Source organism: Lemur catta, chromosome 12, assembly GCF_020740605.2.
Source record: "Lemur catta isolate mLemCat1 chromosome 12, mLemCat1.pri, whole genome shotgun sequence".
In the NCBI taxonomy this organism is placed as follows: Eukaryota; Metazoa; Chordata; class Mammalia; order Primates; family Lemuridae; genus Lemur; species Lemur catta.
In genome coordinates this window covers 40531551-40544477 of record NC_059139.1, presented here as the reverse complement: position 1 = coordinate 40544477, position 12927 = coordinate 40531551, and positions in this window count along the sequence as shown.

Here is a 12927-nt window from a genome sequence, read left to right as displayed (position 1 = left end):
TCTCTGTGCTTCATTTTGAGTATTTTCCTAAAATAAATAATAATAATTTTGCAGTTTTATAAATTCTATTTGGTTTTCTATTGGAATTTTCATCTCTTTATTCTGCCCATTTTGCTTCTGATTTCTTTATGATTTTAAATTATTTTAAAGCCTTTGAAATTCCAATATCTGTATCATCTGTGGGTCTTTTATTTTTTAAAAAAATCTTGATTATCGGATATATTTGTGTCTCTTTTCATGCATGTGTTTAGTAATTTTTTTTTATTGCATGCCAGTCATTATATATAAGGAACTATGGAAGTTCTGATACTTCTTCCAGAAATGGATTCCCCTTTTTTTGTCATATAGATGAGGTGCTAATCACCTCAGTCCTATCAGCTGAGTCAGTTTTGATTGCAGTTTTAGTGAAATGTGTTCTGCCTTTGGTTCTTCCTTATTCCTCAGACTTATCCTTTCTGTGCGTTTTATTGAGAATCTGCTGGATCTTTACTTCATTAACCTTGAAAGGTGGGGAGATTCAGTCTGCTCTTTGAAACTTTGTTCTTTGGCTTTCCATTCCACACTGTTTATAGATTTGGCAGCCATCACCTCTGGTAGTACTTAGTCACTTATCTACCATAAGACTACAGTACATTTTATTCTACCCTATAGAAGTTTCCTACACTTCTCAGAAGCACCAAAATGTAGCAAACATATTGTAGGTTAGCTATACATTTAGGACTCCTGAAATTTCCAATTTGTTACAGCAAAGAATTTCAGGTCACTTACTTCTTTTTACTGCCTTAGATCGCTAATGTCTTACTTTTGTTTGTTGAAGTGGGTATGTGATCTGCCACAACTTATTGCATTCTACCAAAGACTAAAAGTTAAAGTTAGTCACCAACTAGATTTTTAAAGCTCAAGTTTAGGTAATATTCCTCATACTTTTTATAGTACAGTACTTAACTAAATATTTGGTAATTGAGCTGAGATTTTGATTTGGGTATTATATAAAAATATAGACTGTAGTTGAGAACAAGTGAATGGATAAGTTTTGTAACAGAGGAATGTAAATTTGGGATATATTTATTGAATATATTATGAGTGCCAGGCATTCCACAAATTTAAAAACACTGGGAATTTAAAGATGACTTAGACAAAAATATTTGTCCTCAGAAGCTTAACAGTTTTAGGGGATGGGGGGAGACATGTAGATAGATTAAATGCCATACCCACATCATGAGGGTAGCAGCAGATTCTTCACAGAGCTAACCAGCCTTAAACTGAATCTTAGGGAACAAGTGAGAGTTTCCTGGATTGGGTTGGGAAAGGGTATTCTAGTTTTGAAGGAAGCTTCTCCAAGGTCCCTGTTACTAGAGTGTATTTTGAAAAAGGAGGTAAAGCTGAAAAGACATGCAGAAACCAGGTAGATCTTAAAAAGGTCTTTTTGATGGCCAATGCAGGCATAACAGTGAGTTGCTGAAGTGGACTGGAGATGGTCATTAAAGTAGAGGAGCCTACTAAAGCTTCTTCTCCAGGGTGTTAAAGTCACCAAGATGGCATCAGAATGTGAGGTAAAGGGAAAGGTGTAAGCCATGTGAATGTGGGGAAATGAATGGTTGTTTTCACTGGGGAAAGCAGATCAGAATCACCTGGGTAGAGATTTCCAAATATATGGGTTGGTGGTCCCCAAAGCTAAGGCTGTTATTAGATACACGTCAGAACCTCCTGGCATGCAGGGTGATAGATTTAGATCCTTTGAGGCTTACAAAGGAGGAGAGTTTTTGTCCAGTCTGAAATTAGCATCAGGGAATGCCTGCCTCTTTTCTCCTTACTCCCCTCATTATCTATTCTGCTTATTGTGGGGAATCAGAGACTGGGTAGTGGCCAATAGAGAGGGCTAGCATAGTAACTGCTTTCCTCAGGGGAAGTTCATATTTCAATGAAAAGCAAGGGGAGGCAGTAGGATGAAGGAAGTATTCAGTAATGAGGTTGAGGAGATTTGTTTACCATTGGAACATTAGATTATAGGGCTGCGGAAGGGAATTATCTTACATCAAACTTGATGCAATAAATTTAATTTTAAAAACCTAGTAAGACGTCAGGAAAATCTCCTTTCATCTTGCTCCCAGGGGATATAATTTATATTTAAGGGTTTATATTTTGTAGCATAGCTTGAATTTTCCTCTGTGCTTTACAGTGTTTTCTTTTAAGTGATTTCAGATTATAATTTGAGGTATAATATATTTCATATTTAAATGGAAAATATGATTAACGAATTTCAGAAATTTGTTTTTTAGCTTATCCTTTCAGAATACAAATATGTTAAAAGGTGAAGTATGTTGGTTATAGCAAATGATCTTATTAAAAACATTTTTGTTTTCAGGCTTTAGTTTTTATTCTAATTTTAAGAAAAATTTTTCATATTGCTATTTAAAATATTTTCTTTGTTTTTAATAAAGGCATAAAATTACAGCACATAAAATTATTTTTTAGATTTGCGACAGCTGTGAAGAAGTTCGGTTTCCTGAATCCACTTTTGATTTTTAGCGGGGACTGCTTAAATCCTTCAGTTTTAAGTACAATAACGAAAGGAAAGCACATGATTCCTATATTAAATGAATTGGGAGTACATTTTGCAGTTTTTGGTAAGTATTCATAAGCTATCCTTTTTATTGTTATTTGAAGTTTATGAAGTAATTACAGATTACTTTTAGATTATTTGATGTAAGAACAGTTGAATAATCTTGTTTATCAGCAGATAGGCCCTGAGAGCATTCGGAAGCTCATTAACAGGATTGTTCAATGAATCTGAAAATTTGTAATCAAACCCAGGTTTGATATTATGTGGTAAGATTTTTAATTGTGTCTCTACAAAAGTGAGATATGTTATTATAGTAGTTAAGATCATGAACTTTGGAGTTAGCTGGGCCTGGGTCTGAATCCTGGTTCCATCATCCTCTAGTTAAGTGATTTTAAGAAAGTGACTAATCTCTTAAAGACTCAGTTTTATCAGAGGTAAAATTGGGAGAAAAGGGTACCTACCTTTCAGAATATTTATGAGGATTAAATAAGATAATATATAAAGTAAATGAAACAATGCCAGGCACATAGTAAGCACTCAATATATTTTAGCTGTTTTTATTAAGATGAAAAAGAATATATTTGAACTGTTCATAAAATGTGTTAGAGTTTTGTGAGAAGATAGCAGTTTAGATATTATTTTCCTATGTTGAAGAGATAATTAGAGAATTTAGATAGAGGCTGAGATTAATAGGGATCTCTCCCTGTATCTAACCACTATCTTATTGTAGGAATATATATAGTGGTTAATAGTGGTTATATTTGGATGGTATAAGAGATTTTTATTTTTTCCTGTGAGCTTCTTTAGATTTTTATACAACGAACTAATGGGATCATTGATTCCCATTGTTTGGCCATTTGTTCCCATTGGTTCGTCATACTAAAAGAATACTTGATAATACATTGTGAACATTTTGCCATATTATGAAATAATATTTTTTATTGTAAAATATACATAACATAAAATTTATAATTTTAACCATTTTTAAATGTACTGTTCACTGGTTTAAGTACATTCACATTGTGTATGAAATAATTTTCATAACATTTTTAATGGTTGCCTAGTATTCCAATGAATGGATGATGTTTCATTGTTTACCTAATCTATTATTAGATATTTAGGTTATTTTCATTTTTTTGTTATTACAGTAAAACCGGGAATTTGGAAAGGATCAAGGGAACAAAAGGATGTTGGCATATTTTAGACAGATACTAGCAAATGTATATTGTAAAAGTAGGTAGGATGGCAAGACCAAGTAGTTAATGAATGAAATGGCTCCATAGAGTTCTATAATTTATGCCATCTTTCCCAAATCCTGAATGGATTTGTTTCTTTGAGTGACAAAGAAGATAAAGAAGCAGGAAGAGGCAGAATCAGCCCCAGGATTTAACTGTTCTTTCTTTATTTTAACCTACTTACCATGTTCTTTGTTTTGTCTGCCACAGACTTCTGGAACTCATTACCATGTGGATTAAGAAGTCAGAATCTAAAAATGTTCCACATTTAAATCTAGTATATATTTGGTTACTAATTTTAGTCCACACATTGAATTGGACCATATGTCCTGACTTTCTTCTACTTATCTATATTATGAAGAAGGGAACTGTGAATGTTGAAAACCTGATATACTAGTAGCATACTTTGAGCTCTGTAGTGTTTGACTCCCTTTTCTGAGGAATGTATAGATTTAACTGTAAGTGATATTATTTTCAGTTTATTTGACACTCTGTTTATACTGCAAATATATATTTGAATGATTTCAGTTTTCTTTTTGTAGGCTTTTTGTGAGTGGGTTCTATTGTAAGAAGGTGAGAACAAATAGTCAATCCCTGTTGGTTATTTTCAGCTTATCAGTTTGCTAAGTATTATATTGCATTTGTGTTTTGACATGTTAAATTATTTTTTATGAATTTAATGCAATTTGAAGAGTACAGAAAAGTATCAAGAAACAAAAGGTAATCACTCATAATGCCATCATTTTAGGTTAATATTTTGTGATATTTCCTTCTAGTTTCTTTTACATACATTTTTCATGTAGTTGAGATCATACTGTAATTGTACAATTTTGCATGCTACTTTTTCTTGAACATTATATCAAGCATTTTCCGATGTGTATCAGCTTCATCCTGGTGGAAAAGAGTTGACATAGGCATATGGGTAATTTAAGGAGAGTTTAATAAAGACTATTTACAGAAGAATGAGGAGGAGGAGGGAAGCCATAAGGGAGAGATAATATAATATTGAGCACTTAAAAATGTGGCTAGTATGAATTGAGGTGCACAGTAATTTTAATGTATGCACTGGATTTCTAAGACTTAGTATTAAAACAGAAGAATATAAAATATGTCATTCATTTTTTAATTGAATACATGCTGAAATGATAATATTTTGGGCATGTATTGAATGACCTATACTAAAATTACCTTCACCTATTTTTTTAAATGTGGCTGCTAGAAAAATTAAAATTACACACATTGCTTACATTATATTTCTATTAATGCTAGTATGGAGTACAGTGTAAAGAGGCATCTCTAAGCCTGAAAAGGGAAGGGAAGAGTCACATGGAAAGCTCAGCTGATAGGATACATGACCTTCAGTAGAGGGTTGCAGCTAATCTACATGGACCTGGAAGGAAGGAAGGAAGATGTCTGGGGAATAAATACCTGGTCCTATTCTCTTCCTTGACCATTTGTTCTCAAATTCCTACCTATGCCTACTATTGGTTTAATCTAATAGAAAGCCAGCAGATAAGGAAGCCAGTTGATGCAATCCATAGAGGTTGACTTACCTGATCTCGGGGCAGGGTAGAAAAGGTAGAGAGTGAATCTGGAGAATCCTATGAAGATTTCTAGCATATTTTGTCATTAAAATGCTTTGCAAATCTAATTTTCAAGAACTGCAATTCTATTTTATGTATTATTAATATATTATATTGTGAATGTTTTGGGAAAAGTTATAATGTCTAATTGTGGGAATTATTTAGGGTATGTTGTTTAGTTTAATATAAATAAACATAAATCAAATGGGGCTTTTAGTTGAAATAGCAATCAAACTGTACCCTGATAGAGGTTTATTAAGTGTACTCCAGAATTTGAAAATTGATAGAATTTTGACATTGCCTGGTTTAAGTATGTCAATACTTAAAAGTAACGTTTTCTATACGATTAAATTTTTTTCTATCTAAACTGATGGTGGGGTATACAACCTTGATTTATTGGGTTGAATTTCTTTACATTGTTTTCATTTATTGCTTTAAAACTGAGATATTGATTGATAACCATTTTAATGGAACTTGATTCCAAGGTGATGTAATTTTTAAATTATACTTTGTGATTAAATATAAATTACATTTAATTTTTAATAATTTAATAATTATAAAATTGTAAAATACAAAATGAATTACAAAATTATAAGATAAAGTGTAAAAATGTAATGAAATTTAAATGCAATTTTATTCATTAAAAGCATGAATTTTGCTGTTAATAAATTTTAATAAATATTAAATTGTTAACAAAAATTTGGTAAATAGAAGACTTAAAAGGCTGTCTAGGACCTTTTCTTACATTTATCTAAAGAATTGAATATCTGTTAAATACAGTGTGAATATATTATGATTTCTTACGCTAAGGAGAATGTACTATCATCATCAAAATCCTTAAAATTTGTTCTCAAGTAGTTTGAGCTGTGCCCCTACAATATACTTCTGCTTTGTACTTTGTTACAGACATTACAATGTAAATATCTGTTTAGTTCTAAAATCTAATATTCATTCAAAATTAGTGGAATCAACATTACTATTTTTATTTAAAAATTTTTCCTTTTATCTATGCTTTTATTAGTAGTAATATTTTGGAATTAAACTTATAGCATATGAAAGTTTTAGTAGATGATTATTTTGATCATTGATATGTAAAGAGAGACAAAACTCAACTGTAGTTTGTATTACATTTAGTAATGATTACCTAGTTCTGAAAATGTTTTAAGACTAAATGATAATCCTTGTTCTCTGAAATAAACTTGCTGTGGGTAACTTAATTATTGTTTTATAGTGTATATTATTTTATTAATAATGTAATAGTATACTGTGGTATACTAAATAGTAAATATACTAAAATAGTGTAATAAAATATACCATTTTATTAATGTATTCAACTTTTTCATATAGGTAATATATTCACATGGTTCAATAACCCAAATTTTTAATTATAGAGTAAAACAGCTCTTTCCTATGCTTGATTCCTTTTGCCCAGTTTGTATTCTCCCAGGTAACCTTCCTTTTAAGTTTTGTAGGTTTCTTTCCAGGGTTTCTTTATGAAACAATGAAAAGATGAACAAATAATAATAGTGATGTGATGCTTATTATTTTTCCCCTTTATTACACAAATGGAGCATATTACATTACATATTACATATACTTTTTTCATTTACTCTTGTCTTGCCACTTTTTCCTACATTTAAAAAAATTTGTGCTTGTGGCCTTTCTTACTTTTAATTTTTTTAATTATTGGAGAAATATTTTGTCAACATTTTAATCTCTATTGTGGGAAGATTTTTTTGAATATTGTTCCTTGTCTGGTAAGTTTTGCTGCTTTTCTTATCTTTTTTCTTTTACCAGGGTTGTGCCAGGTAGGATTCAGTGCAAGCTAATAATGGGGAATCGTATTTGGAGTTGTTCCCATAGCTTGTGGGTTCCCAGGAAACTGAGTCTCTCATCTTCTTTTTAGGGAAGTAAAAGCACTTACCCCAGCACGTGCTAATGGATGAAAGTAGTGACATGATATATTGTATCTGCTCTTGTATCAGATTGTTCCCGAGAGTTGGTTATTGGTCTCTTGCTTTTTTAGTCTAGCTGTTTGTTGTTCTGGCTTTTAATGAAAGTGACTCAACATTCAGGGATGAGCTCCCCAGGTACATTGAAAATGTTTAGGAGCCCGACCAGGAAAAAGTAACCTATAAATCTTTGTAAAGTATATAGCTAAAAGTTACACTCTGAAATTTCAAAAATAACATTGATATCTGAATTCAAGTTTGTGATAGCTAACTTCATATCTAAATTGAACTGTAGTCTCCAGCTATTTTAGAAGAAAGTCTGATGTCCAAATAAAAACTAAATCTTATTTAGAGTTTGTCTGATCTTATTTAGATTGTAAGCATTCTTGCCACAAAAAATAAGAATGTGAGGTAACACATATGTTTTTTGACTATAAATTGTTATGTATATTTTATTTTAAATTTTTTTATTTTTGAAATTAATATTTTAATTGAATAGTCATAATTATATTTCATTTATGGAGTACATTGTGATGTTTTGAGATACACACACACACACACAAACAAACAAAATGTGGGATGATTAAATCAAGCTAATTAACATATCCATCACCTCACTTAATACTTTTCTGTGGTGATGCATTTGATTATTTGAAATATACAATCCATTATTATTGACCACTGTCACCCTGCTGTGCAGTAGATCTCAAAACTAATTTCTCCTGTCTAGCTGAAACTTTGTACCCTTTAACCAGCAACTCCCTTCCCCAGTCCCTCCACATCCTTCACCTCTGGTTACCATCATTCTACTCTCCACTTCTATAAATTCAACTTTTTTTAGATTACACATAGAAGTAAGGTTGTGTGGCATGTGTCTTTCTGTGCCTGGCTTATTTCACTTATGTTCTCTAGATTTATCCACATTGTCACAATGGCAGAATTTCATTCTTTTTAATAGCTGTATGGTATTTCATTATCTATATATACACATTTTCTTTATCCATGCATTCATTGATGGCTACTTAGGTTGATTCCATATCTTGGCTATTGTGAATAAGCCTGTAGTGAACATGGGAGTGCAGATATTGCACTTTGATATATCGATTTCAATTCTTTTGAATACATTCCCAGAAGTGGGATTGCTGGATCATATGGTAGTTCTATTTTTAGTTTTTTAAGGACCCTCCATACTATTTTTCTTACTGGTTGTCTAATTTATATTTTACCAACACTATAGAAGGGTTTTTTTTTCTCTGTATCCTCTCTAACACTTACTGTCTTTCATCTTTTTGATAAAAGCCATTCTAACAGGTGAGGTGATGTCTCACCGTGGTTTTAATTTGCATTTCCCTTATGATTAGTGATTCAGAACATCTTTTTCATAAATCTGTTGGCTATTTGCATGTTTCTTTTGGAGAAGTATCTGTTCAGGTCATTTTTAAATTGAGTTATTTATTTTCTTACTATTGAGTTGAGTTCCTTACACATTTTGGATATTAACCCCTTATCAGATATATGGTTTGCAAATATTTCTTAATCTTTTATTTTTATATATTATTTATTTTGCATGCAGAAGCCTTTTAGTTTGATACAATCCAATTTGTCCACTTTTGCTTTTGTTGCCTGAGCTTTTGGGGTCATATCTACAATATCCTTGCCCAAACTAATATTTCTTTCCCTAAGTGTTCTTCTATTAGTTTCATAGTTTCTAGTCTTACATTTAAGTCTTTAATTTATTTTGAGTTGATTTTTGTGCCTGGCATCAGGTAAGGGTCTAATTTCATTATTTTGTATGTGTACAACCATTTTTCCCAGAACCATGTATTGAATAGACTGGCCTTTCCCCATTTTATGTTCTTGGCAACTTGATTAAAAATCATTTGATTGTAAATTTGTGGGTTTATTTCTGGTCTTTCTCTCCTGTTTCATTGGTTAATGAGTCTGTTTTTATGCTAATATTATGCTGTTTTGATTACAATTGCTTTATAAATATTTTGAAGTCAGGCAGTGTTATGCCTCCAGCTTTGTTCTTTTTGCTGAAGATTGTTTTGGCTATTGAAGTCTTTTGTGGTTCCATACAAATTTAGGGATTTGTTTTATTTCTGTGAAAAACGACATTGAAATTTTGATTGGGATTGTATTGAATCTGTAGGTCACTTTGCATAGTATAGACATTTTAACAATATTAATTCTTTCAATCCACGAGCATGGGATATTTTTGTATTTATTTTTGTTTTCTTCAGTTTTTTTCATCAATGATTTATAGTTTTCAGTATAGAGGTCTTTCACCTTAGCTAAATTTATGTCTATTTTATTTTTTTGTTGTTGCTGTTGTAAGTAGGATTTCTAAAAATTTCTTTTTGAATAGCTTATTTGTAAAGTATAGAAATCTACTGATTTTTGTTTGTTGATTTTGTATCCTGAAACTGTACTGAATTCTTTTATCAGTTCTAACAGTCTGTCTTTTTTTTTTTTTTGAGTCTTTAGGATTTTCTATATACAATCACGTCGTTCATCAGAGATACTGGCCTGTAGTTTTCTCTTGTGGTTGTATCTTTGTCTGGTTTTGGTATTAGGGTAATTCACCAGTGAAGCAATTGGGTCCTGGGATTTGCTTTGATGGGAAACTTTTTATTATGGCTTCAGTCTTATTATTTATTACTGGTTTGTTGAGGTTTTGGATTTTTTCTTCATTAAGTTTTGGTAGGTTGTATGTGTCTGGGAATATATCTGCTTCTTCCAGGTTTTCCATTTTGTTGGGATATAGTTGCTCATAATAATTTCTAATGATCTTTTGTATTTCTGTGGAATCAGTTGTAATGTCTCATTTTCTTATTTTATTTACTGGGTCTTCTGTCTTTTTTCTTAGTCTAGCTAAAGGCTTGTCAATTTTGTTTATCTTTTCAAAAAACCAACTTTTTGTTTTGTTATCTTCTGTTTTTTTAAAAAAATAGTTTTAATTTCTTTTATTTATGCTCTGCTCTTTATTATTTCTTTTATTAATTTTAGGTTTTATTCTTAGTTATTTAGTTTTTTGAGGTACTTCATTACTTTGTTTATCTGAAGTCTTTGTACTTTTTCGATGTAGGTATTTTATTGCTATAAACTTCCTGCTTAGTACTATTTTTACTGTTTCCCATAGGTTTTGGTATGTTGTAATTCCATTTTCATTTGTTTCAAAAAGATTTTTAATTTCCTTCTTAATTTTTTTGTCAACCCATTCATCATTTGGGAGCATGTTTAATTTCCAAGTGTTTGTGTGTTTTCCGAGTTCCTTTTATCATTGATTTCTAGTTTTATTTCATGTGGTCAGAGAAGATACTTGTATGATTTCTATTTTTTTGAATTTGTTGAGACTCGTTTTGTGGCCTAAGATATGGTCTATTCTGTAGAACATTCCATATGCTAATAAAGAGAATGTGTATTTTGCAGCTGTTGGGTGAAATGGTCTGCAAATGTCAGTTAGGTCTGTTTGATCTAGTGTGTAGTTTAACTCCAATGTGTCTTTGTCGATTTTCTCTCTGGATAATCTTTCCATTACTAAGAGTGAAGTATTGAAGTCTCCTACTATTATTGTATTACAGTTTATCTCTCCTGTTAGATTTATTGTTTGCTTTATATACTTGGGAGCTTTGATGTTGGGTGCATAAATATTTATAATTGTTATATCCTCTTGTGGAATTGTTCTTTTTGTCATTATTTAGTGACCTTCTTTGTCTCTTCTTACAGTTTCTGATTCATGGCCTATTTTATGTGATATAAGTATAGCTACTCCTGTTCTTTTTTGGTTTCCAGTTGCATGGAATATCTTTTTCCATCCCTTCACTTTCAGTCTATGTGTGTCTTTGAGGTGAATTGCATTTCTTGTAGGCAGCTTATATTTGGATCTTGTTTATTTATCCATTCAGCCACTCTCTTTTAACTGGAGAATTGAGTTCATTTGCACTCAAAGTTATTATTGATAAGGATTTACTACTGCTATTTTGTTGCTTGTTTTGTAACTCCTGTCTTCCTTTCTTACTGTCTTCTTTTGTGGTTAAGTGATTTTTCCTGATAGTATGTTTTAAATCATTGCTTTATATTTTCTTTGAATCTATTATAGATTTTTGCATTGTAGTTGCCATGAGGCTTTCAAAAAACATCTTATAGATATAACAAATTATTTTAAAGAGATGAAAAGTTATCTTAGATCATAAAGAATAGAAACAGAAAAAATGAAAAAATTCCACTACACTGTAACCTCATCCTTCCCCCTCTTTTGACTTTGTTGTCTCAATTTACGTATTTTTATATTGAATATCTCTTAACAGGTTGCTGTAGCTATTATTGTTTTTTAAAGATTGGTCTTTTGACCTTCATGCTAGAGTTATGAATGGATCACCAGACCACAATTTTACTATTAGCACATTCTGGATTTATCCATGTGCATAATTTTACCAGTGGGTTTTATACCTTCAAATGTTTTCTTTTTGCATTTTGTTGTTTTTTTCCTTTCAGATTGAAAAACTCCCTTTAGCATTTCTTGTAAGTTGGTTCTGGTGCTGGTGGATTTTCTAAACTTTTGTTTGTCTGGGAGCAACTTTTATCTCTCCTTTATAGTTGAAGGGTAGCTTTGCTGGAACAATATTCTTGGATGGCAGGTTTTTTTTCTTTCAGCACTTTGAAAATGTCCCACTTCTTTCTGATTTGTATGGTTTCCATTGAGAAGTCTGTTGAATAGATGAATTTTAGCTTCTTTATATGCTATTTGTTTCTTTTCTCTTTTTGTTTTTTGGATTGTCTATTTTTCCTTAACCTTTGAAAGTTTGCTTATTATATGCATTGGGGTAGTCTGATTTGGGTCAAATCTGTTTGGTGTTCCTGTAATTGGATATTTATATCTTCCTTACATTTTGAAGGTTTTTTATTATTTCTGTGAATAAGCTTTCTACCCCTTGCTCTTGTTCAACTCTCTTTTGAACACCAATAATTCTTAGATTTGGTTTTTTGAGGTAATTTGCTCTGTCTTGTAGGCAATCTTTGTTCCTTTTTATTCTTTTTTCTTCTCTCTCCTCCGACTCTATGTTTAAGTAGCCTGTTTTCGAGCTTATTGATTCTTTCCTCTACTTGATCCATTCTGCTGTTGAGATCCAATAATGAATTTTTTAGTACAGCAAATACATTTCTTAGTTTCAAGATTTTAAAAATTATTTCAATATTTTGTTATATTTTTCTGATAAGTTTCTGAATTGCTTTTCTATGTTACTTTTGGAGATCATTGAGTTTCCTTAAAACTGCTATTGTGAATTCTTGATGAAAGAGTTCACATATCATGATCTCATTAGTGTCATTTACTGGTTCCTTTCTTTATCTGTTTGGGAGGTCATAGGTTCCTGTTTGCTCTTGTTTCTTGTGAATGTGCATTTATGTCTTTGCACTGATACTTATTTTCATCTTTTCTGTCTAGCTTATTTTGGGGTTTTTTTGGATATGTTTTCTTTGAGATTCTTTGTAATTTACCTGTTTTATTTTTCCTCTAGGTCACTGCTTCCTTTTTGGCACTAGATGGCACCTTCATCCCAGGTTTGCTTTGGTTCTAGTAAACAATTAGAGTG